Source organism: Pieris brassicae, chromosome 4, assembly GCF_905147105.1.
Source record: "Pieris brassicae chromosome 4, ilPieBrab1.1, whole genome shotgun sequence".
In the NCBI taxonomy this organism is placed as follows: domain Eukaryota; kingdom Metazoa; phylum Arthropoda; class Insecta; order Lepidoptera; family Pieridae; genus Pieris; species Pieris brassicae.
This window is the reverse complement of record NC_059668.1, coordinates 11,575,390-11,601,619: the sequence shown is the minus strand read 5'-3', so window position 1 is coordinate 11,601,619 and position 26,230 is coordinate 11,575,390. Positions and strand designations below refer to the sequence as shown.

Here is a 26,230-nt window from a genome sequence, read left to right as displayed (position 1 = left end):
TCGATTCGGCGGGTGACGGAATTCCATAATACAAGCCATGTACAAAGATACAGAATCTTAAAACGCCTTTGATCCTTTTTTTTTGTTAAAAAAAGTAATAAGTTTCAAAGTTATCATTAATTATTAATGATCTCAGTATCAATGTATCTTATTTGACCTTTTTAAGGTAATATCTGGTCAATTCCATCATCGGACGTCGAGAAAGAATACAAAATTCTATCCTTTTCATCTCACCGCCAGGCGTTCCGCACAGCTCTTTAACTCACTTTTTCAAAAGTACAGGTATTTCCAAACTGATACAACTTAGAAGCCTTACACACTATATTTACTATATTCAATCAGACCCGGCTGCTCGTTTGCCTCCTGTCCCATAAAAAAGGCTTTTAACGATAAATACTCAACCACTACTTAATATAAAATACAGCATTGCGGTCGTGTCTATCAAATATTTGAATAAGTTCACACACACACACTTCAAAAAATATAGTAACTAAAGATAAGATTACAAAAAGGGCGTATCATTAAACAAATGTAGTCTCTGCAAAACTTTTTTTTACTTTGCCACTACTAATAGTCTTAATAAGCCATAAACGAAAGCAGCGATCCCTAATAAGAGATTTGTGAACTATGAAATGAAGCAGCATTTTTGACAAAGCCTCGTGCCGATCACGTGGCTGTAACTTTAAGGGAGGCACGTTGCTTTAATTGACGTCCTGTAAATAGTTGGCGAGGGTTTCCAGCAGTTTAGAACTGTAACATAATTTATTGCAATTGTTAATTAAATGGAATTACAAAGTTTAGTCTGAGGAATAGAGTATTATATAATAATTAAACTATAATTAATAGAAATAACCTATTTAAACTTATATTTTGTATTAATAAAATGTTTATTACAACGTTAAGGCTGTCCGTAAACGACATGATAGTTTATTAACTATTGTTATTGGCCCGGTAACTGTTACAAATTTCAGATACTACTTTGTCGTTCAGGGCAGATGTGAAGTTCAAAAGGTTGACCAGACTTTGTCACGGGTCCAATATCGTATAAATACAATACCACCCCCGCGTATGGGAGTGTATTCAAACCATTGTCGATGCCAACAATGACTCCAATGAAATTTTTTCATTAATCTTTGATATTGGACTGGAGAGATACTATCCCATACATATTAGAAGAGGGATATTTCATTAGGTTAATACATAAATATAGCTAAGACTTTATTTCAATAAAATCTCTAACGATTCCATAATATTACATGCTATGCGTTTTCATTATTTTCTAAATATATATTTATAAAATCTCAATTCAACCTTAATTAGTTCCAATTACAGCTTTATATTAATATATCCAATAGACAAGACAAATAACTGAATTAAATATTCTTTTCAGAACTATTTATAAGTATATTAAGTACTTACCTCCATAAGCGTAATATAAATTGACGACCTCAGTGTCGTGACATAATAAGCACTCGAAACCATAGCTTGGTAACGCGTTTAAATTTTCCAAAGATATTGATTTTGCGCCCTCGAGCGAGGGTTTTCTATAGGCCGTCAATATGCTCCTCGATCAGACAACACTATTGTCTGTTGGCACTGCGCACAGCCCCGAAGCAGTTTGGGCTTTTTATCAGTGATCCCTTTGATGTGCATCTACGACCTTTGTTTGATGCTATTAGCTATGGGCGCACTTTTGATAGGGTGCTTCAATAGTATTGTGAAACCGATAAGTTTTGCTACACGTGAATAGCTGTTCAAAACAAACTGATTAAAATACCTCTTTGTTCAGACACTGGTGGCTCATTTTAATATGTTATGTACACATACATTCAAATCGAGGTTTTGTTGTACTGACCACTTTGGCCTCAAATATCTCCTCTTTGAGTAGTTTTGAAATACCATGATTCATTTCGTTTTCGCCTTTTAATATTTTTTTATTTGCCTTTATTTATAAATTGGAAAACATGAAATATCACGTTATTTAAGAGTTCGAGTTCCACCAGTGCTGAAGAAACGGCTCGAAGAAATAATTATGTGTAAGACGGCGGTGTCGCAAAAGAACAGTGCGTTTTTGATTCTAACATTTTCATTCTGGAAATTTCGACCTGTATTATAAGCCCCGTGGACGGCCGGAGTCCAAAGTTGATAAAGAAGAATTGAAGGCTATTATGGAAGCGGATCCGTCGCAAAATACGTCTGAGTTGTGTTAAAATTGTATCTTGAAGAAAATTGGGAAGGTGAAAAATCTTAAAAAGTGGTCACTTCACCAATTGAGTCAAGCAAATCGACAAACGCACGTCGACTGCTGCGTTACATTACTCGGCCGGCACAATAATGAAGGGATTTTAAATCGAATCATTAGCTGTAATGAAAAGTGGATCCTGTATGATCAGAAGCGCTCATCGCAATGGCAGAACCCAGCCGAAACAGCCAAATCGTGCACCAAGCGAAAATTTACTCCGAAAAGTAACTTGTGACCGTTTGGTAGACTATAACTTTTTTAAATCTGGCGAGACGATTACGACCGATGTCGATTGCCAGCAACTTCAATCCATAATGAAAAAGCTAGCTGATGAACAAATTAGAGGAGCTTCAATTGGTATGTCTAAGACAACCACCAACCCCGGACCTAGCTAGCAGATTAACATTTTTTTCGAAATTTGTATAACTTCTTGCAAAAAATTTGTTAAAAATTCAATTTTGATGGACCAGTCGAAACCGCCTTCAAAAACATTATTGAATTAAGTGAAGGGATCAAATGAACTGCCCATGACATGGCAAAAGTGCATGATAGCAATAGTACCTACATACTTTAATTAATTAAATGTATTCTATTTTAAAAAATATACTTTTTGTTCCTCCCATACAAAACGCCAATTTCATATGTAAGGACCGAATATATATCGGAGCAATGGCGCTACTGTCAGCTGCCATAGTAATTATATATCAAATCACTTAAAAATGCTATTTTATAGTCTATCAATATATAGACTATTTTTAAAAGTTATTTATTGTTACGAGCAATGGCGTTAGTGTCAACTACCACTGTCATTATAATTTAATAACATCAAACTCAAAATAACCTTATTCATAAAGGTAAACAAATAAATTTATGAACATCAATTAAGAAGATATATTAAATCTAATTTTACATTTACTACCAGTTCGAAAGTCAAGGTTAGAGCGGGCAAGAAACTCTTCGCCACTCTTTTTAATCACTACGCTTTGGAGTCACACAAATTATTTGAACTGGAGCAAAACAATCCAGAGGATTTGGATCATTTAAATATTCGTCAAAGTTATAAAAAGCTTTATTAATTAATTTACGTTTAACGAGGGCTTTGAAGTTATTTAGTATTCATTGTCCAATTTATTTTACCATCCTATAAGTTTAATTTGATTTGCCTATGTTGTTAGTTATCTATAATTTCAATAGTCGATAATAATAGTGTAATAATATTAAAGGAATCATTTGTACGCACGTCGCGGCTGTTTGACTCTGTAGTCGATTCGGGATCGGTCGCGGAACCAGTTCTCGAATTGTCACGAAACTTGATTATCATAAATTTGGGATGCTATAAATACAGGTGGTGGTTGGTGCAGCCTTCAACCCCGCGATGGCCCAAGCCGAGGTCCGAGTCTCGCAGCAGACGCCCTTGGGCTAGTCGCGTAAAACGCTCATTCCGGTTAAAACAGCCTGAGCTGATCTATAAAGGCCCTTAAGGCCAACAGCCAGATTCCATTAAAAAATTATTATTAGAAACCTTTAAAAATTAGACTTTTATCTCTAAATTAAATGGCTGATGCCAACAAAATATGTTTTGTTATTGATGAGTCCTGCTTTTGTTTGTCTTTTTGTAGATATACAACAATATTCCTCTCTTTCATTGTCAGTTACTACCTCCGACAATTCTTTCTCCACGCGTCCTTGAGCTTCCTGCACCATTATTTAGGTGCTGCCGTCGCTGTTCTCTCTTTAAGCTGTTTCTCTCTCTCTTACTCCGTCATATATTATCTGGATATTAGTGTTACACACAATAAGAAACTAAGACTTATATGACCTGCTACAATCTGAATTTAAAAAGTGCTGCCAATCTATGAATTTAAATGTATTATTATCTGCTATAGTTACATAATCACATTTCTTGCCTACGAGTAAAAGCTCACATATGTTTGTGAACCAAAAATGTAAGAGGCACCTTAACGCTCAACTCAAGCGAAAAATTGATTCATATACTCCCCTCAAATTGAATAGTCGAAAACGAGTTAAGTAGTCATGCTCGATTCGCTATAAGGGTCGGCTGCTTTGTTTTCTTACAATATTTAAATAATATATGTAACCAATATATCAATATATTGGTCAAGTACACACACAAATTCCAATCTAAATGCAACAAACAAGTGCACTTACGTAGGAAACGGTTAATGATACAAGAACACTTTTTTTTCTATTTATTATTCTAAGATAATAGAGATGGATATAATGTAATAAATTTGAGTTTATATATCTCTTAAATTCTGGGATGTGTAGTACTCGCGTAATAATAATAATTAAAACTAGTAGTACAAATTAATTTCTGAAAAATATTAAGCGTTTATTCTTTACGGGCCGAACAAAGGATAAGGAGACAAGAACCGGGTGCAAATATATGTTAATCATAGTCAAAACAAGGACAACTCAAGGCGTTTGTCTATATTATTCATGTAGCCAACTCTATCGGGTATCATGTATTATGTTAATCCGATCATGTAACTGGCACCCTTTCACTGAACCCTACGTCTTTGTGACGTAATTATGCTAACGGCTGGATCGCTTCTCATCCGATGACATCGTTTGTCTATATATCCTCTATGTTTAAGATACGCTAGACTAAATGTCTACTTCTATTTTGTGAAAAATACAATAGACTTAGCTCATATTTTCTTTTAATATCACTCAGCCCAGCCGATCCCGTATCCTAAACAATGTAAGCAGGGCAAATATTTACCATAAACACCGCGTGGTCACCCTGAAAACCTGTCAAAATGACAACGGCCATGATTGATAGCGGTTTTTTTCCTCCTCAATCATCATTTTATTGAAATTGATGGGTCGGGTTTGCAGTTATTTGATAATCGTACGATTCTCGAGAGTTATTAATGCGATATCGTTATTCCGAAAACTTAATACTTTGGCCATTCAAATTTAACGGAAACGTCAATTTGACAGCATCCGAGAGTTATTCAAAAGGAAAATATACCTAACTTATGGCTGAAAGTTTTGTCCCAAAAAAATACATACATACAATTTTTTTCATCGGTAAAGAGATATTTCTGTGCTTTTCACCTGTTCACGCGAAAAAAGGCGTTTTGATCGATCCACGATCGATCGATTTAGGCATGTCCTGTACATTGACGATAAGCACTGAGCTTCAGGTCTTGTTTTATAATACGCGACAGAGTCCTAGCATGTATCGCTATAAGATTTTGTGCTTCCTAATGGGGTTTCAACGAATTAACAGCCTTTGTTGTTCTAACGGCACGCTGCCGCCCGATCTGTCCAAGTCTTCGACAGGCGAAATATTGTTGTATTCGTTGATAGTACGATTTACGAACATACGGTTGATACCAAGATTTTGAAGTGTCTGGAATATCACCGACGGCTCCATATCCACTGTGTGTAAGGCGATCACTGCAATCCTATTTTCATTAACAACCCATTCCAGTTAACATTCCATTATAAATTGATAATGTACTCGAATTAAAATATGAAAAATATGAGAAATGGCGCAAAATTAAAAGAAGTTTTTATAATAAGAAACGTATAAAAGAAAAGTTTTTTATGTAACAGTATTTATGGCCACACTAACTAAATGTTAAATTTCTAGCCCTGATATTTACACATACATATATAATTAAAAACTGTTAAGAATACTTGAGTCAAAATCTCGGTGTTAATTAATATATAATTAGAAAAAACCTCTAATAGTAAAAATAATAATAAATAATTTCCTTATTAATCAGGAAGTTTCTCAAACATCGGAGATGTAATTGGCGGTTCGGTACTCCGTAGGCTTGTAATTGAGTTAGGACACGGCCACTTAGCGCGATTGAATTTAGGATTGTCGTTGAAATTACTAGACAAAATATTATTTTTAAGTGTTAAATTAAATTATTATCATTTTAAAAACAGCTCGATGAACATAAAAAATAAACAATTTATCTGATCTTTTCTTGTCTAGAAAACGGTAAAAAGTAACCGAACGGAATATCCATTGATTTCTTAAATTTGGGCAAATATTTGCCATAGTTTGAAATATATGATAACCGTTAGAGTTTCATACTATAGATATATATTTCATATGAAATAATACAATAAAACCTAAAAGGTGAGTAGTAGTTGTAAACATATATATAAGGTATTTTATAAGTTAAAGGAAAATGTAATGCCAGTGTTATATAAAAACAGTAGCAATCACAGATTTATTTCCTCAGTGTTGTAGGAGGTCACGTCCCCATACAACGAAAGCCACTCACGAGGTTCAGATAAAAAATTACTGATTCTTTTAACACCTAAATCCATTTTTAAAGAAAACGGTTAAAATGTATTCCAAGAGAATGTGATGCAGCTGAATATTTTTATTACTCTTTAATATTATCTCTCGTTAATTTCCCCACTATTTTAGCTTTCATTGTGAAATTATACGTTATGGCTACCATTCTCGTGGAATAATATTCAATAAATAATTTAACTAATGATAATTGTACCCAAATGTTTATAATACAATGAGGTATTTGTATTATAAGTTTAATAATCTTGACCTTTTTAATCTGTTTACGTATAAAAATAATTGAAATGGCTTTGAACAAACGCATTATGCACACTTAAAGTTCTGAGCCCCGGCAGCGCACTGGCCAGGTTTCACCCCTTTCTAGGGCTTCGACAGAGCGACTAATAAACCTTCTGGTCATATATTGTAATTATATATTCATATTAAAATTATAGCACGCGGCGGGTACAAAGTAGCCGCAAATTGGCAAGCCGGAACTTGAGGGTTTCCAACAAACATTTTTGCATCTGTTTGTCTTAATGTCTTTTAGTCGATATCAACTCCGGGGAAACAAATACAGATAATACAACTTTCTCTACAGCTATGATACTTTTGTCTTCAGTCACCGTGACCACGCACGCTGTAAAGCACGCGAAACGTAGGAAAAAATAATTATGTAAAATAATTATAAGTTTATAATAATACATAACTTCAATCCGTTGAAAAAGTGTTTTCTTTAAATGTGTAAAAGTTATTTTAATAAAAGACAATACTATGTCGGATTCTGCTAAACGTATGATCTAGAAATGTCCATTAGAGCACAAGGTCCAAATGGACCTCAGATTCTTTTTTTATAAATAGATATAACTTTTACTTTAATACCTTCTTTCAAATTCACTAGCATGCAATAACTATATAGTCAAATTTGCTTATTCAACAGCCTGATAGTCAATATTTCGCCATCGTAAAGGTATTTTATATTTTTCATCACTTTTATTTTGTAGTATTGCATTTTGTGTCACATACAAGTATGTAAGGTAAGGCAGGAGGTTTCATTCCGTTTTTAAAAATACTAATATCGACGAAATTATTTTCGTGTAATACGACTCCTACATATTTAACACTTCAGAGGATTCCAGGATCCTTTGCTACTTCAAATTGGTAGTTATGAATACTTCACGCCTACTAGATCTTGATCTTTGTGCCATTACGTTTTTATCAAATCGGCCATTCTTATTCAGCAGAGAAAGAAACATGTTATAAAAAACGCCTTTTATGTATTTTTTCTTTACTTTTTCTACAATCAATTAAATGTCAAAATATGTGTCACAAGTAATGCAATCGTATGTACTATTTACAATAAATTCCTTTACCTGAAATAAAACGTTTATAAATAAAAATAGTTAACATATTGAAGTGTAAATTATCCTATTTTATGTTATTTTTTATTTCTATACATAAAACAAATATGTTTTGCGATAAAAACACCTGCCGCAATCATCGTAAAAAGTCTCTTTCATATTACAGGTTTCCTTATACTAAACTCCACATCTATAACACAAGGTATACTCTTTGTATTAGTGTATGTAGATATTGTATTTATAATTCCACAAATTACTAATAGTCTTTTTAGTAAAAATATGTGTCCTTTTGCTTTTCACATAAGATGAGATATTATACCTACTGAGACTAATTGAGGAAAGGACTTGCAGTTCACCGAAAGATAAGTGAGACTGGGTCTTTCAACTCAAACGTCATTATAAAATTTTGTGTTCAACGAGGTTTAAAAGATGTGTAGAAAAATTAAGTCTAGAAGGATTATCGATAAGCTAAGTGAGAATATGGCTCAAACCAGATCTGTAAGTCACAGAAATAAAAAGAAAAATTTAATTTACTCGCATTCTATCGCAATTGTATAGCAATCAACATAGAGAAGGTAATTGCTTTTCAACTTGCGTACGTTGCATTCTCTCGACAAAACAAACGGTAAAGAATCACTGCTGTTCGAGTAACTTTATTGGTCTTAGAGCATGTGGCACTTTTATATTATATATTAACTCAATAACGTTTTGTATTATGCTGCCCTTACTGTGCACAAATAAACGTGTAACTTGAAAATTACATTATGTATGAAAAATTACACGTTCCTACAGCTTTTTATGATATTTGTCTTCCACCGATTACAATTTTCCGATACAAATTAAAATGAATTATGAATTTATCCAGATTCATTATATATTTGATTTATTTTGTCCTGCCGTTAACAGACAAAAGTATGTTATGTATGTTATTTTGAAGTGGTACCAGAGTACACATACAACTATTTTATCTCCAGCTCCTAAGCTTGCCCCTCGGGTCAAACAGCGGCCATGTTTGAACCTTATTTACAAGGCGGGAAAAGTAAATTACGACTGAACGATTGATTGCCGTAGACCTCCAGGGATTGTACACTGCAGTTTACCTTGTACTATTAAGCGTTTCAATATTTATTAAATTGTACTTAATCAAAACCTACGACCATAACCACTAAGCTTTCATAACCGTAAAGTTCTGTGCGTATTAAGGTACACGACAATTCCTTTCGTAAACATGCTTCAAACAATAATATAAATACATCTGGAAACAAGGTAAATTTATAGAGCAGAGATGGTTTTCAATTGTGGCAATTAATGTTAGGAGCTACTGCACGCCCCAGTTCAATTCAGCATCCTGCAGGATTTCCAATTAGCGTGCATTGTTCCACGCTACTGCTTACGTCATGCGATATGGGCCTAATTGAGATAATATCAAATGAATTAGAGAATTCATTTGAAACAGAGGTTTGACATCAAACAGAGGTTTGAATATTGATTTTGATAATTTTGAATAAAGTTGAAGATATATATTCTAAATATATCAATGAAAAGACAAACTTACAAGTCTCATACAGGCACCGACCTGATTTATTCTGAGAAGTCACAAACCTCACATACAAAGCAAGAAATCAATGTTGGACTTGTTTCAAAACTACTAAAACAACAAAAACAGGCACACCAAATAATACGTCATAAAAGAGGCAAGGAAAAAATTGTCTTCAAATAACAAATACAATGGCTTTAAGCTGGGAAACAATGTTTGAATTATTGCTCGGATAGCTGTTTTTACTGTTCAACCTAGTAAGAGAACTCTATGTGTAGTTTTTTATCTTATTCAAGTCCACCAGATTTAAGATAAGCTTTTGAAGACACACATTGTCCCACATTATTTGGATAAGGGCCAAAAAACTTGTGACCAAATAATGCAAACTTAGACAGTTGTTTGCGACTTGACGCGACGCTTAAGTAAAAAGTTAGTAAAACAAGCAAAACTTAACTATTCAAGTTTTTAAGTTATGTACTTAAACTCAATAAGGCATAAAGTAAAAACTTCATTATGATAATAATTTATATAAAGCTGTGTATATTAACTGTGTTGTTTCTCGCCACAAGTATTTATTTTATGAGAACAACAAAACTTCTATATAAGCGACTGAAACTAAAGCCCAAAGACTTCGTTAGACTTCGGTCATCTTAAGATAATTGGAAAATATCGGAGTGATAAATTATTTTATTATCACTCCGATATTTTCCATATGTATTATTTAAGTACGCCGCCGTACGCATACGCCGTGGTGTAGAACCTACGTCAGCTCCAAGTCCCCGATGGGCGAGCTGTAGCGCGCGATCGGTAAAGGTGGAACAGAATTATTCATGTTAAGAAAACATTACATAAGAAAATAAAGGTTAAATTAATTTTCAAAACTAATTCTCAAATCATCTATTCAACAATGTCGTAGCAATTATAATTCGTCTCGGGAAAATTTACTGACACAACCGAGTAAATTGGAGTGATGTGCGACACTTTGCAGACAACGCGTGTTCATCACTTAACTGAAGATTTATTACTAAACTTGGCGCAGATTTACGCGACTCGTAGCGTGTTTAATAATAATAATTAATAAATAGTGGAAATTTATTGACCCCAAAGTGCTTTCAATACAAAGAATCTAAAAAATTCATTAAAATGCAACTTCAAACGTTAACTTATCCGGTTTTTGACTAAAACCTGCTCCTTAATAATTGTTGTTAATTTAATCTAAAATACAATATGGATGCAAACATCAGTCATACAACGAAGCATGTTTAATGAATATAGTATCTGTAATATATAAACAGATGTTTAATGATAAAAACTAACAGAAAGTAGATCAGATATCTGAATCACAGTTGTTTGAACTTTTTAAGCCTTCATCCCTATGTTCATGTTTCATTCACGTTCACGATCAATCAAAAAATTAATACAAAATATTATGCTCTTTCATTTCTTATCTCTACATATTATTTAAGTTATGTATTTTGTTGGTATCATGTTTTAAAGCAGGTATATAAAAATCATCCTAAATTTCACCGTTTCTCTAGAAATTACAGAAATTACTTTACATGGGGTCCTGCCATGAGGTTTCGTAATACGATCAAGTTAAGATGCTAATGAGTTTAGGTTCCTAAATTTATTTGCATTTTTTCGTATCATAAATAGAAACAATGGAATCGCAAGAACGATAATTTTGTTTATGGTTTCAATGTATGTTCTAAAAAATTAACTGTTAAACTTGCTATTAAGGTAATAAATTTAATCAAAAAATTATTATAAATGATTTATCCATTACAACAAGCTATTGTATTATAGTATATATACGTGGGTAACACTGAAAATGTTTAGAACTGACCAATTAAAAACATTGCTTCTGAACACTTTGTTTGAATTTCAAATTTAGAACTCTTCGTAATCTAATGTAGTATATTGCATTCGTTTGTCATTTGTTTTTGTGAATTGGCGGCAAATCTAAAACTCTTGTTACACGTGAAAGTGAACCTAAGCCTCGGGGCTTACTCAACAACAAAGCTATGATAGGCTGCGATAAGCATTTCTTAATGAAGCCCCATCTTGTTCCACTATTAACAATTGGTTTAACGAGTTTAAGCGTGGACGTAGCAATCTCCGACGATCCGCGTGAGGGACGTCCTTTAACAGCGACTACTGAAGATAACATCAGTGCAGTGCGACGCATGATAGAGGAAGATAAGCAGCAGATATCATCAGATACGGGCAAGTCTAGGTATTGGTATGAGTCAACGACTATATAAGACGAACATTTAAGTGTCAGGAAGCTTTGTACCAGACGAATTCCAAATTCAAATTTGTACAGCTATTTACTCATGTATTTGTGCTTCGGTGACCGTCATTCATTTGTTTTTTTCTTCTGTTTTTTTCTGTTTGCGTCACTCATTTTACAAAATGGAAAACTTAAAGTATCGCATTATTTACGAGCACGAGTTCCGCCGTGGCACTAGTGCTGCGGAAACGACTCGAAGGGTGAATGATGTGTATGGCGCTCATGTAGCAAAAGAAAATACAGTTCGTTTTTGGTTCCAACGTTTTCGTTCTGGAAATTTCAACCTGCAGAACAAGCCCCGTGGCCGGTCTGAGACCCAAGTTGATAATGAAGTATTGAAGGCTATTGTGGAAGCGGATCCATCGCAAACCACGTCCGAGTTAGTTGCAGGCTGCGGTGTTAGTGATAAAACTGTTTTAATTAACACAATAATGAAGGTATTTTAAACCGAATCATTACCTGTCATGAAAAATAGATTCTTTACGATAATCGGAAGCGCTCAGCGCAATGGTTGGATCCTGGCCAGCCAGCCAAATCCTGCCCCAAGCGAAAATTAACCCCAAAAAAGTTACTTGTAAGCGTTTGGTGGACTAGAGCCGGTATTGTGCATTGCAGTTTTCTCAAATCTGGCCAGACTATTACGGCCGATGTCTATTGTCAACAATTGCAAACCATCATGTAAAACCTAGCGGCTAAACAACCTAGGCTGGTCAATCGCTCCACGCTATTGCTACTTCACGACAACGCTAGACCACACACTGCACAACAGACGGCTACCAAATTAGAAGAGCTTCAATTGGAATGTCTAAGACATCCTCCAACAGACTACCATTTTTTTCTAAATTTGGACAACTTCTTTAACTCTGATGGGGCAGTCCAAATCGCCTTCACAGATTTTATTAATTCCCGTCCGATTGGTTTTTTTAGTAAAGGGATCAATGAACTACCTATGAGATGGCAAAAGTGCATAGAAAACAATGGTTCATACTTTGATTAATTAAATATATTATATTTAAAAATATTCGACTTTTTGTTCCTCCCATATAAAACGCCAATTTCATATAAAGACCTAATATTACTACGAACTCGAAACAGCACACTCCGCAAAACGGACTGTTGAATATTTGACTATGGCAGGCGTCGAGATAATAAGTCATACAGTCCTGACCTGGCACCCTGAGACTCATTTATTCCCAAAGAGTAAATATTAAATTCGAGACATTTGCTTTAAGAGCCCTGAAGATGCTGAGAAAGCGTAAGAAAATGCCATAGAAGAGACAAGGGAAGAATGGGCCCACTTCTTTTCTCAGTGGTTGCCTCGAATGTGAGGATGTGTAGAGAGTAACGGAGATTACTTCGAATAACAATAAAAGTATTGGCAACGTTCTACATTAAGCCGTTTTTCATTTTATAAACATTTTCCGCGTTACCTAGGTATCATCAAAAATAATCTTATGTTATATTTTAAACGACAAAGTTCTGGTGCTATAATAGTGGACACATTTTTAAACGTTTCCATCAAATTTTGATAGGAGCTATCAATATAGCAAAATTTGGTATGTTTCAAATATTTCAGTTTTACAAATGGTTAACTTATAAATATGATGCGATAATAATAATTCACTAATTTGTTTTTCAGAGATAAATACCCATATTGAAATGAAGGCTTGATGTAAAACCCGATTCAAAACATATAACAAAACAACTTGTAAATCATAAATAACTCTAATATAAAACTTTTAACTGTACAAATTTAGTAAGTACATTAACTTATTCAAATTATAAAATGTAGTGATCATGTTAGCGAAGAACATCCCCAATGAAATATTTGAATATGTTTATACCCAGTTAAACATTGCCTGAAGTCATATTTTTCTACCTTGAGGGTTAATCCCTCAGAGAAGAAAAATATGACATAAATAAAAATAAAATACTCTTAATTTATATGACTATTATGTACATAATTATTATTGTCTTTTGTTAACATAGAATAGTGGTCACCGCAACCACGCACGCTGTAAAGTACGCGAAACGTTGGAAAAATTTTAAATTATATAAATAATTATAAGTTTATAATAGGTAAGTTTATAATAAGTTTATATACCTAGCTTCAATACGGTAAAAAAAGTGTTTTTTCACATAATTATTAATATTATAAAATTGAAAAATACAAAGTGTTTATTTAAGTAAATAAAACTGCAGAGGAGATTAATACAATTCATGAACATGGTAAGGAATATTTGAATTATAATAAATACTAGCGACTAATTTTGTAGTTTTTACTTATACTATACTGATTCCTAAAGAAGGTTTAGCTCTGTAATTATCGTTGAAGAGTTCGCAAGAGATTCTGCTGAAATTCACGAATACAACGCGGGCGGAATCTTGTATCATGATAATAATGAATATATAATGATTGACGAACAATCTTTTATTGATTACATTATACTATCTTTATACCAAATTACAGGTACACTGAAATCTTCAACGAAAAAATCCTCTTTAATATCCGAAAAATAAAAATTATTAATACCGTTTAATATATTAGACTGAGTAAATCTTATTTATTTTATTTTAGTTATAATTTAAATATGAAATTTTGTATGTTCCAAGTATTTATTTGGACACAACAACGATATCAAAAAGCTTACCAAAAAGACTTTTTTTATAATCGCTTATTCTGTCATAGTTTGAAGGTTTAATCGCGAATCTTATGTCCAAATTTCCTTACAAATTGAATGAGATTACCGCTAAGGTGACGTGGAAACCTAAATGTTTTATTCGACGTCATGGTATGAATTCATGTGCGTAGGCTGTGGTCCAGCTGTAGCTCATTAGGCAATTGGAGCTCTTGGTAGACCTCGTGTGCCGCCGAAGAACAAAGGTGGACTCCACTTCTTTTACATTTTATTAAGATCTCAGTGGTGAAGCAGAAGATGGGTGAAGCTACTACTATTCGACTTATCTTCTAATTCTCTTGGAGTTTGCTATCATTCCAAGAAAACTATTTAGGAAGATTTTGACACCTACGTACCCCCTTAGTACGTTCTTAGTGTATTTATGAAACATACTATTACTTCGTTTATAAATCTAGTTCAAAATAAAAAACAAAGAAATATAACATAGAAAAAGATATTAAAATCTTATTCAATAGATATTGCCAGTCAGTACTTATTCTCTGTGCTCAAAGCGAGACGTAATCTTGGTTATTTCAAGTACATTTTGGCCTGCTTTAGTCTTGAATAAACGATTTTTGCTCAATGACTGCAGAGCGCTTTGTTTTGGTGAACTCTGCTTTGTGATCAGGTAACCAAGCTGTAAGCTTTCATTCTGCTACGCCTTTTGTTGATATTTTGGATTGTATTGTTTAAAACGAAATAGCTGTTTTTGTTTATCCTAAGTCTCAACTGAAAATACCCTTTGTTGTGCTTAACCTCTACTCAGGTGAAGGAACAGGCGCCCAATGGATAATAAATGGGTTATCGAGATTAAAATAGGAATATCGAGAGCAATGGCCTCCAAATTCTTCAACGAATACTTCGCTAACTTCATTCACAGACCATTAGAGTCCGGTTCAAATGAATATTGATGGTAACCCCATTTAGTCCGGAGTTTAGTACTCAATATTTAGAGCCGAAACTTCGATAAGGTGGAATCGATAAAGTTCTAGTTCCGATTGTTTCACAATCAGGGCCTTGTTTAATGACTCTACTATTTATTTTACCGCTCTTATTGCTATTTGTTTATGGCTCTCTGAATGTTTTTATAAGGATAATTCATATGCACAAGATATGTAAATATTTGCAATTTGAACAAAGCAGTATTGACTTCGTGACTAAAGCATACGACTCTGAAACCTAAGGTCGTGGAGTTCAAATCCCGGCTGACCAATCTCAATCAATAATAATTATTCGATTTATTTCGAAGCGCATATTTAAGGATTTCCTAGAACGAATTAAACATTATATTCTACTTACTTATATGCGCCAGCTTGCCGACTTTTGAAGAACCTGCAACAAATTAACATTCTAATGATACTTTTAAACGAAAACTTGAAACTGATGACAGTTGGTTTTAAATCAAATAATAAGACGAAGGCGTTTTCACCTCATTTAACGAGGGGAGAATTAATTCTAAAGGGCAGGCATATAAAGTTAGCGATATTAGCTAAAGCTATGCTCTGTACTTCATTATATTTTTTGAGTGTTAAGTGTATGTTTAATGTAAGTATTAAGTCGTCTCTTGGTCTAAGTCCATGCTACATAAAGAGTATCTAATATATTATATTAACTGGGCCAATGATTAAGTATATAAAACATAAGTAAATTACGGAATGGATAACGCATTCACTTGTAAGGAAAGAATAATAAATTCACACGAGAAATGTAATTTAACATTAGTTAAGTTACATTTATACATATTTTAGTTAATAATCAAAAGCGCAAACCAAATGTTAGCAATGAACTTAAACTTGGACCCAATAAAATACGTCAGTTTAGTCATAAGTGCGCCCTTTAATTTTTCATACACTCATAAAATGTCCAATAGGTCGACTGCACTGATATGAAATATCCAAGTTAGTTTTTTGTTAGCATCACAATTTTATGTGAGTTATAAGCTCATGTTTTAAACGATTGAACCCAGTTGACACCCAGCTTTGAACAAAGAGTTTTATTTATTTGAACATCCATCCAACAATCGACACCGAACTTAGCTCACGTAACAAATTATTTAGTTTTGATATAAACATCAAGCAAAAGCAATGGGTTAATTTTAGCCGAAACTAATAGTCAAAATCAATTTTCTCAGAGCTAAGACTCGAGTTAGTTGATTTATATATTGACCTACTAACGGACGTGCCAATATTACATGTTCATATATTTCGTAGGATTATTTCATTCATAAATATAGTATGTACACTGTATGTACCTTCACATTAACAATTGTATTAAAATGTGTGACACTCCTTAAGTATAAGCAAACCCTTAAAAATATTAAATATTGGGTTAAGTTTAATATTAGGTATTAAATCTGTTTTTTTATGTTTTAAATTATGGTATGTATAAATAGCTTATAATAAATAAACCAGTTAATTGACGCCATGTCCGATAATGCTATTTAATATTATAATAAAATAATGTGATGTTAGCGGAAAGCTACTCGTATTAAAATAAATATGTGAAACCTATGAAGTGACCTGCTTACTTAGTTAAGGCAATTTGCTAAAGAGGTAATTAAAACTTGAGTAAAAAGCAAAGTTAACTTCATTATGATAGTCGATGTAGGTATTCAACCCTTTTTTACTACTTCTAAACAAATTGTTTCCAAGTTTATTGTCTAACCCATACCTTACGACAACACGAACGAAATTAAAACCTTTATCCTTTGTGATGCATTTTGATTGACTCTTGTAATATATCTGCACGGTACATAGCTTCGAGCACTGAATTATTGGCAAGAAGCACAAGATCGTCCTACGTGCTCTGGTGGTTCTCTTGTTTTGGCCACGCCTCCCTTGGAATTAGCGGAGATGTTCCAAAGAGATCAGTGATTTATTAAACGTCCTTTAGGCACTGATTTATAAAAACATTATTTCAGCTAATTTTAGGTGAATTAAATTATACATTTATTAAGACACATATTGATTTTACGAAAATGCCTACATCAAGACACATTGTCTCTGCCTCTTTGGTAATTTAGCCTAATAAAGTAGTAAAAATATTTTTTTACTTAACAGGCAAGTAGGTGGATCAGCCTTCTTAATCTGACACGCGCCATTGGTTTTTAGTAGGCCTGCAAGTTGCCTCTGAAAACCCCGGGTTATAAAACTCAATTTTATAATATTAATATAATATCACTACTCCGAAGACACTCAACACTCAACAAGCAATTCAGTGTATGATTTGGCAAAAAAATCGTTAAACTATTTAACGCCAAACTGCCGCCTATTTCGCTTTTCAAAATTTCTGCGTTAAGGGTCCATAGACGGTGATTAAAGCCAAGTATGGTTTTTGGGTTAGTTCGATTAAAACTTATATTATATTGCCACTAGCTTTGAATCAAAAGCGTAAAGACGAGGTGTCCGTAGGTACCTTTTAGGCAAGCCATTGTAATTGTTTTGCCTACATTATTCCTAATTCGAATTTGGACTATTTATACAAAACCACTTCTCAACCATTATCGTAAATTATGTCGAATTACTCACAAGATTTCACTCAAATAATTGTTAATTTTATAAGTCTAAAAGAAAAATCGAACCAACCGACCTCAATTTCTATTATAAGCTTTCGCTTCTTTCGGGATAAAGAATACAAATAAGTTTAGTTTTTGTGGACAGCGAACGATATGGCACCTAACTATACCATCCTGAATAATATAATAATAAACATGCAAACTTCGCGACCGTATGTGCCAATGCCCCACGAGGCACATAATCCGCTTACTGCCAGCATCCTCGAAAAAGCTCCCACTTAAGTAACTTAAACCTACTTGAATAGATATGGAATTTTCAGCTGGGACTTAGTGGGAAAATACGTTAAGTCTACAATTTTAATACTAAAAATAGTGTGTATATAATAGTGTTAATTTTTTCGTTGACTTTTGTTTTACTTCGGGGCTTAAATTAGATACCACAAACTAATCATCGATGGCCGTTAACAATTTTTTTTAACGATAACTATTTATTCCGGAGTACACATATAACTCGATTTAATTCTAAAAAACTAAAAAATACACACAACTGTCAGTCGCAGGGGTGTCAAAAAGTCAAACACACGCAATATAATACACTACTCTTTTAAGAGGCCTAATAAGTTATACAATCAAAAATGACGTCAAAATACATCGATATACGTCAATAATACGAAATCAATTAATATATATAAGTATAAGTATATATAAGTGCTTGCGATAATGTTATTTATATTGTATAAAGTATAACAAGTTACTCTCAGCCATTTGGGTCTTTAATTTTATTTTTTAATGTTTTTAAGTTTCAAAGAAAATCCTCCATACGTTTATTTCGAAGAAATTTGCCATGAGCAGAAAGCATTCGACTGAGAATTTTACAGAATTTAAAAAAAATCATTTTTTGTGAGTGATATGGTCTATTCATAATAAATATCGAATAAAAGTGAATACGCCAACACCTCCCCTCGCACCGCGCAAACTCGACATTAGCTGTGAGTGTGAAGTTTTTACTTAGTATTTAAAAGGATTTTAATATTTCATTGGTATTTCCATTTAAAAAAAATCAAAATTCAAAATCATATATTTATATAGGTAACACAATGTACACTTATAAACGTCAAAATCAGAAATGTATATAAAATGATTATAATTTTACATTTACTGCAAGTTCTCAAATCAAGGACGTAGAACAGAAGAGAAGAACTGGCAATAAAGTCTCCTTCACTCTTTTTGATCAACAAGATTTTTTTACACAACGTTTGAAAGGAGCTGCAACCACCATATGACATCTTAAGTAATTAATTTATAGTTTTTTGCCAATGACAGTGTTAATTTTTTTTTCACAGTCAAAAACCTTCGATAAATCGCAAGAACTCCAATGGCATCATGAGAATTTTCCCAAGCATTTAAAATCTCGGAAATTAATTTAATGCCATCATCGGACGTGGAGCGACATTTTGTAAAACCATATTGCTGGCTATGCATAAGTTTATTATTAAGTGTGTCAATAATTGATCAAGAATATTTTTTTCAAAAATTTTACTCAACGCAGGCAGCACATATATAGGTCTAAAATTTGTGAAGTCAGAAGTGCTGCCCATTTTGAATAATGTCGTAATTTTTTTAGCTTCATCTGGTCAGGAAAGACTCCGCATTCTATATACTCATTAAATATTATAGCTAACTCTGAACTGATAGCATTGATTGTAAAATAAATACAGATACACCCCAAAGATCTTTCGTTTTTTTTTTAATTTTAGTTGTTTAAAAGTTTTTTTTATAATATCACGGCAACTAATGAGGTTACATATAAACTCAAGATTGCATATAGGAACATTCTTTTGCAATAACATATAATAATAATAAATAATTTTCTCCTTCCTCTTGGGGAAGTGACCTACCACCCAACCACTACCCCCTAAATATGTGAACCACTACCTCCTAAATATTGCGGGGGCCGCGACAGCTAGTTTTCATAAATGTCAATGACAAATAAATATGTATCAGAAATTATACATTAAAATAATTAAAGCGCGCGGGAAACAACTCTCTTTAATGTTACTAATCTTGGTAAGGTATTTATGAAGGTTAAACTTACCGGTACAAAAATATTCTTTTTAAAATGGTCACGGTCTTAATTCACGATGAAAAACACTAAAAATTTTGGTCAAATAAAAAAAATCTAAGTCAATAAGACTACATATAAAACACACAACACAAAAATTATACTAAAATTTTAGTCACATTTCTCCGCGATTCATGTCACGACTGTCAGTTTATTTAGTTTTTTATGAAATATCAAATTTTGTCACTGGTCAGTATAATTCTGTCAAAACTATTTATTAAATACGGAAAGTTCAGATAATATCATAATAATGTAAACTATGTAATATAAGTAAAACTAATATTGTGGAAACCTACATGAATAATAAAAATAATAAACAATTTTAACCACCGCTATGGCAAGTATATGATTCTTACCACTGAGAACCACTTGATATGTTTCAATTCTAGCTGTGCATGAATGAATTTTTTCTGTATGGGCAATTTACAGACACTAAATGATGGCGAAACATTCATAATTTGAAAAACGCTTTTCTCCTGTAAATATAAAATTAACTTCTCGTTTTTTACGTGTAATATTATATTTCTATTAACATCAGTCTCCGACGACAATGAACTCCACGACAGTATTATGATTATTTAAACAAGCATGATACGTCTTCAACAATTCGACTAATGAGAACCGACTGACGTATAAAAATATAGATTTATTTCTATGTATTATACAGATTACTCTAATTAACTAATTTATTTTATAGCCCCTTTCACTGTTTACATATTATGATTTAATTGCTTGGCTTTGTTCTATTAGTTTAGTCTAAATAATTATACGTCTTATGTAGTTTTGCACACCTTAACTAAGATTTTTTCTGGTAGTTGCGTGGGAGGGATCGCTCGAAAGGGGTAAAGCCGCCAGTTGCTCCCCTTTTCATTCAATTATTTTTATTCTATTATATCTCTGTATACTTGCAAAAAAGTGTTAGTTAATGACACATTATTTATCTTTGCTCTCTGCCCCTTTTGTTTATCTCATAAACACATTGTGCGAAAAATTAATTTAAACTTTTGTTTAATTAATTACTCAATAAATCAGAAATAGGTAGGATTAGAAAAACCTTTGGCTCTTTTTCCTTTTTGACCAACTACTGTTCAATTGAATTTAATGTAACGTAATTCTGTCATTGTTATTATATCGAATTATTTATTCAATTATTTACTAACACTTCGTTGCATTAACAATAAAAAATGAACATAATTAAATGAAAAGGAGGGCAACTGGCGGCCTTATCGCTTTGGAGCGATCTCTTCCAGGCAAACACTGTGGAAAAAAATGTATTAAATTAGATAAGATAAGCAAGAAGTGCAAAAATTTATTATACAGTTATTAAGAGAAAACTAAACAGGAACAAAAAAAACTAAACTAAAAAAGGATACATGAAAAATAAAAACTGCACATGTATCACGATAATTTAAGATTAGTCTCCCGTCAGTTAGTAGTTAGTAAGAAAGTTAGGGGTACGATGTGGACAGGTCATGTTTGTACAGAAGAAATTTAAAGGAAGATAGAGGAGCTAAGGGATTAGGAACGGGAAGTGAATTCCGTAGCCTAACTGCAGAGACCTTAAAGGATTCGCCAAGAAAGGAAGAGTTATGAGAAGGGATTCAAGGATATAAGTCATTTTTGAGATAGGAAGGAGATTTGGGTTGAACAGGAAGGAATATAAGAGATGGAGAAGCCCAGCCTAGCCACTTACGGAACGCAGAGATATGGTCGTACTTTCTTAGCCCGAATATAAATCGGATACAGAAATTTTCGAGACGATAAAGTTTATTTAGAAATTCCTCGTTTAGATCGGAAGAGCACGAATCGGCGTAGTCCAGTAATGGAAGAAGGATATATTGAGCCAGTGAGGTTTTGGTGCTAAAGGGAAGAAATTTACTAAGACGTCAAAGGATTCAGGAGGCACCGTACAATTTGTGGCTAGCTTCTTTAACATGCTGCAGGATAAATTTTGATATAGTATAACTCCCAAATTTTTTACGAGTGCAGTAGGTATCCTAGCCCAATCAATTCTCGTCGTGAAATAAGAGCTGCCAATATATAAACCTCCAAATATTTATGTTTATATTAAAATAAGGTCCCAATTTATTAATAATTAAGTATTTTTAGATTTCCATTAGAAGCAAGTCCAGTTTTTGAATGAAGTCACTTAGTTATAGATCCCAGTAAGAAATGAAAGCTGATAAAACACAGTATCGTTATGCGGAAGAGATAGTAATACCTAATAAAAATTCAAAAATGCTTCTGAAACTTTGTAATCATATTTTATCAAGTCAAATCGTGTTTCGACATTGTAAAAGCTCTGTTTCTGACCTGATTGCATCGCAAATTGTTCATGAATAAATAATATTGTGAGAAAGCACTTAAGGGGAAGATTACGGTGCAAGATTGATAGCGTATTTTCTTAATAAATATCACCATAACAATATTTTTTACCAAAAATATATACAATCAATCTTTCCCGTGAGTGTTTTGTACAAAATAAATAGACAATCCGTAATTGTCGCATTAATTTGTAAATCTCTTCCCAGATTGATAAATGATCCGATTATAATAACTTCAGCTTGAAGTTTAGAAATAAAAATTATAATAACATTTAGCTTCACGTTAATAATTGTATTTTCATATTATGAACATAATTATTAGAGTCGATCGTTGATTTTTAATATGAGAAACTGATATTACAATTCTGTTATGATATTTCAGACCTGTATCTTTTTAGCAAATTATGGAATCGCAAACTATCAAAATTGTATCACGTCTAAGGAATATACTATGTACATAATGTTGTATTGTATGAATTTTATTTATACTTATACAAAATTTAAAAAATCAGAATCACGTGATTATTTATTTTAAGTATATATATATTGTTACGAGCTAGGGGATCGGATAGAAAATGCCGTGGATTTATTCAAGGGTTTATTTCTTGATAAATCAATGAGGAATTTATGGGCACAAATTTAATTGCAGAGATTCACTAATAACACACAAAAACACAGTCACTAATTACTTCACTTATGCACACTTCACACAGTACTTTATCACTTGTATTCACTTTATCGCTTCGGTGTTTCGCTTTTGTTATCGCATTCAATACTAAGTGCCAAGTCGCGTTTCGGCTCGCTTATATATCCCTGGGAATAATTCTAAACAATATTCGAGAACTTTCTAGGCGGGCTTGCTACTGAGTAGCGATTGCACAATTCTAGAACGTTCGCACTCTTTGTCTCTTTCGCACGTTGCTCCGTCCTTGTCGTACGGCGTTCTAGAGTGCTCGTCTAGTTTCGAGAAAGTTCTGATCTTCTCTCTCTCTCTCTCTCGTATCATTTCGTCCTTGTCTCACACCTAGAAAGTTCGGTCTAGAATATTCCTTCATCAAAGGGGTATAACTAGGCCTGAAAACGCCTGAAAACGGGTCCCCTGAAAACTTCACCAATCGACTACACATATTCCGAAACTGACTGAAAAAAGGTTTCAGCTTCCTGAAAACTAGGGTAACATTATGGAAATTACAATTTTCTAATATGTGCTTGACCCTCTCCTGAAACGGTCAGAAATCATATTAAAGCCTGCTGAAAAGTTCTCTAAGTAGTGGAAAAATCTAGAAACATTGCAGTCGACCCGTCTTCGTAACACTATCCCCTCCTTAGACATGCTCGTCCCGAGCATCATTACATCCTTTATAGGGAGCCAATCGATTTATGTGAACGACTTTCGGTTTGCTCCTTAAACCACCCTCTTTCTTTATGCGATAGGTAACGTCATTTATCTTCGTGACTATTGTGTATGGACCGTCCCAGTCAGCTTGAAGCTTTGGTGATTTGCCTTTTCGTTTTGTTGGGTTATGGAGCCATACTTGCGAGCCTTCTTTAAATTCTATATGATTCGTCTTTCTGTCATACCTAATCTTCGTAGTCTCACTTATTTTGCTTTGTGATGCTCGTACGTGTTCATGGATTTCATCCAGTTTATTACGCAGATCCGCAGCATATTCTGTAACACTCTCCGGCGTGTCAGGTGGTCGCCCAGTTACAATATCCGCTGGTAATCTAAGTTGTCTCCCAAACATGGCTAAATCAGGAGTAACATTCGTGGTTTCATGAACCGCAGACCGGTATGACATTAGAAATAATGGAATATACTTGTCCCAGTCTTTTTGATGGTTGTCCACCAGTTTTGCCAAGTGCCTTTCCAAAGTTTGATTGAAGCGTTCCACCATTCCATCTGACTGTGGGTGATATAGAGTAGCCCGCGTCTTATGAATTCCCATTAATCGGCACAATTCTTGAAATAGTAGAGACTCAAAATTTCTTCCCTGATCACTGTGCATTTCCAAAGGTACTCCAAATCTAGAGAATACGTCATTTACAAGTATCTCAGCTACTGTAACTGCCTCTTGATTGGGAATAGGGAATACTTCGGGCCACTTCGTAAAATAATCCATAACAACCATGATGTACTTATTTCCTTTTTCTGTTAACGGAAATGGTCCAGCTATGTCAACTGCTATCTTCTCCCATGGAGCTCCGACATTGTATTTCTTCATACTCGCTCTAGTTCTCGACTGTGGGCCTTTAACAGCTGCACAAGCTTTACATTTTCGAATCCAGTCTTCTACATCTTCGCGGCAATGTATCCAATAAAATCTCTCTTTAATTTTCAAAAGAGTCCTTTTTACACTTAAGTGTCCGCCTGATGAGCCGTCATGAAACATTTCCAATATGTTGCGAATCTTGGATCTTGGCACAACTAACTGTAGATGAGATGCATCTCCACGAGTGTTTTCCCATTTACGACATAACACCCCATTATGGAGAACTAAGCTATCCCATTGAGCCCAGTAACTCTTGGTCGTGGTGCTAGTAGATGCAACATCATTCCATCGCGGCTTTATAGCTGAAGATTTCATCCAGTCCAGAATTGGTTTAATGTCAGAGTCTTGTTGTTGCTCTTCCTGAATTAATTTACCACACCAATCTGGACTAATGGTATCCGTTCTGAGTATCCTCACATGGGCAACCTCTCTACCTTCGTGTCTTGTACAATGTTTACAGTCTTTCTCACATGGCCTACGAGACAATGCATCTGCGTTCCCGTGCGCTCTACCCTTGCGATGTTCAGTAGCAAAGTCATACTCTTGCAATTGTTCGATCCATCGAGCCACTTGTCCTTCTGGGTTCTTGAACTGAAGTAGCCATTTTAATGCAGCATGATCTGTTCTAAGACGGAACTTGCGACCTAGTAAGTATTTACTGAAATGCTGCAGCGTCTTCACAACAGCCAGTAGTTCCCTCCGAGTGACACAGTAGTTTCGTTCTGGTTTCGATAACGACTTGCTGAAGTAGGCTATTACTTCCTCGCGCTCACCTTTTACCTGTGATAGTACACCTCCGATGCCAATTCCACTGGCATCTGTATCTACCACATATTCGCCATCATGGTCCGGGTAGCCTAGTATCGGAGTCTCACATAGTCGGTTCTTGAGCTCATTAAATGCAACTTCACACTCTCCATCCCATGTGAATTTTCTCTTCTCTTCGGTGAGTCTGTGAAGAGGTTTTGCAATATCCGCGAAATTTTTCACGAATCTTCGGTAGTAAGAACATAAGCCTAAGAAAGCACGGACTTCAGTTTTATCTTTAGGTACTGGCCATTCCTTCACCGCAACTATCTTCTCGGGATCTGTTCGAACTCCGTCCTGCGATATAATGTGACCCAAGTAGCTCACTTCTCTTTTAAAAAATAAACATTTCTTTGGACTTAATTTCAGGTTGGCTTTATGGAGTCTGGTGAGCACCCGTTGCAGATTCCGTATATGATCTTCAAAATTTCTCCCAATGATGACTACATCATCCAAGTACACTAAGCAGGCTTGTCCTATCAGTCCTGACAGTACTTTCTCCATTAGTCTTTCAAAGGTAGCAGGCGCATTGCAAAGCCCAAACGGCATAACTTTAAACTGCCATAGTCCTTTTCCAGTTGAGAACGCTGTCTTCTCTTTATGACTTGGGTCTATCTCCACCTGCCAGTACCCACTTTTCAAGTCTAAAGTTGTAAACCATTTTGCCCCACTTAAGGTATCCAAGGTGTCATCTATTCTAGGTAAGGGATAACTGTCCTTCTTTGTGATATCGTTAAGACGACGGTAGTCGACGCAGAACCTTAAACTGTTATCCTTTTTCTTGACTAAAA

General features: G+C 34.1%; 1 protein-coding gene across 2 annotated transcripts in view; it reads right to left on the bottom strand.

The window, feature by feature from the left end:
* Positions 1–26,230, bottom strand: part of LOC123708962 (CUGBP Elav-like family member 1) — a 201,555-nt gene that overhangs the window by 167,793 nt on the left and 7,532 nt on the right. Inside the window, exons 1-2 of one of the 2 annotated variants that reach the window (XM_045660014.1) lie at positions 20,009–20,166; positions 15,699–15,731 (exon numbers count right to left, since the gene is read on the bottom strand). The gene's annotated coding sequence lies outside the window, so the exon portion shown is untranslated. Of the gene's footprint in view, positions 1–15,698; positions 15,732–20,008; positions 20,167–26,230 lie in introns of those variants that run through there. The other variant, XM_045660015.1, reaches the window with a different exon arrangement.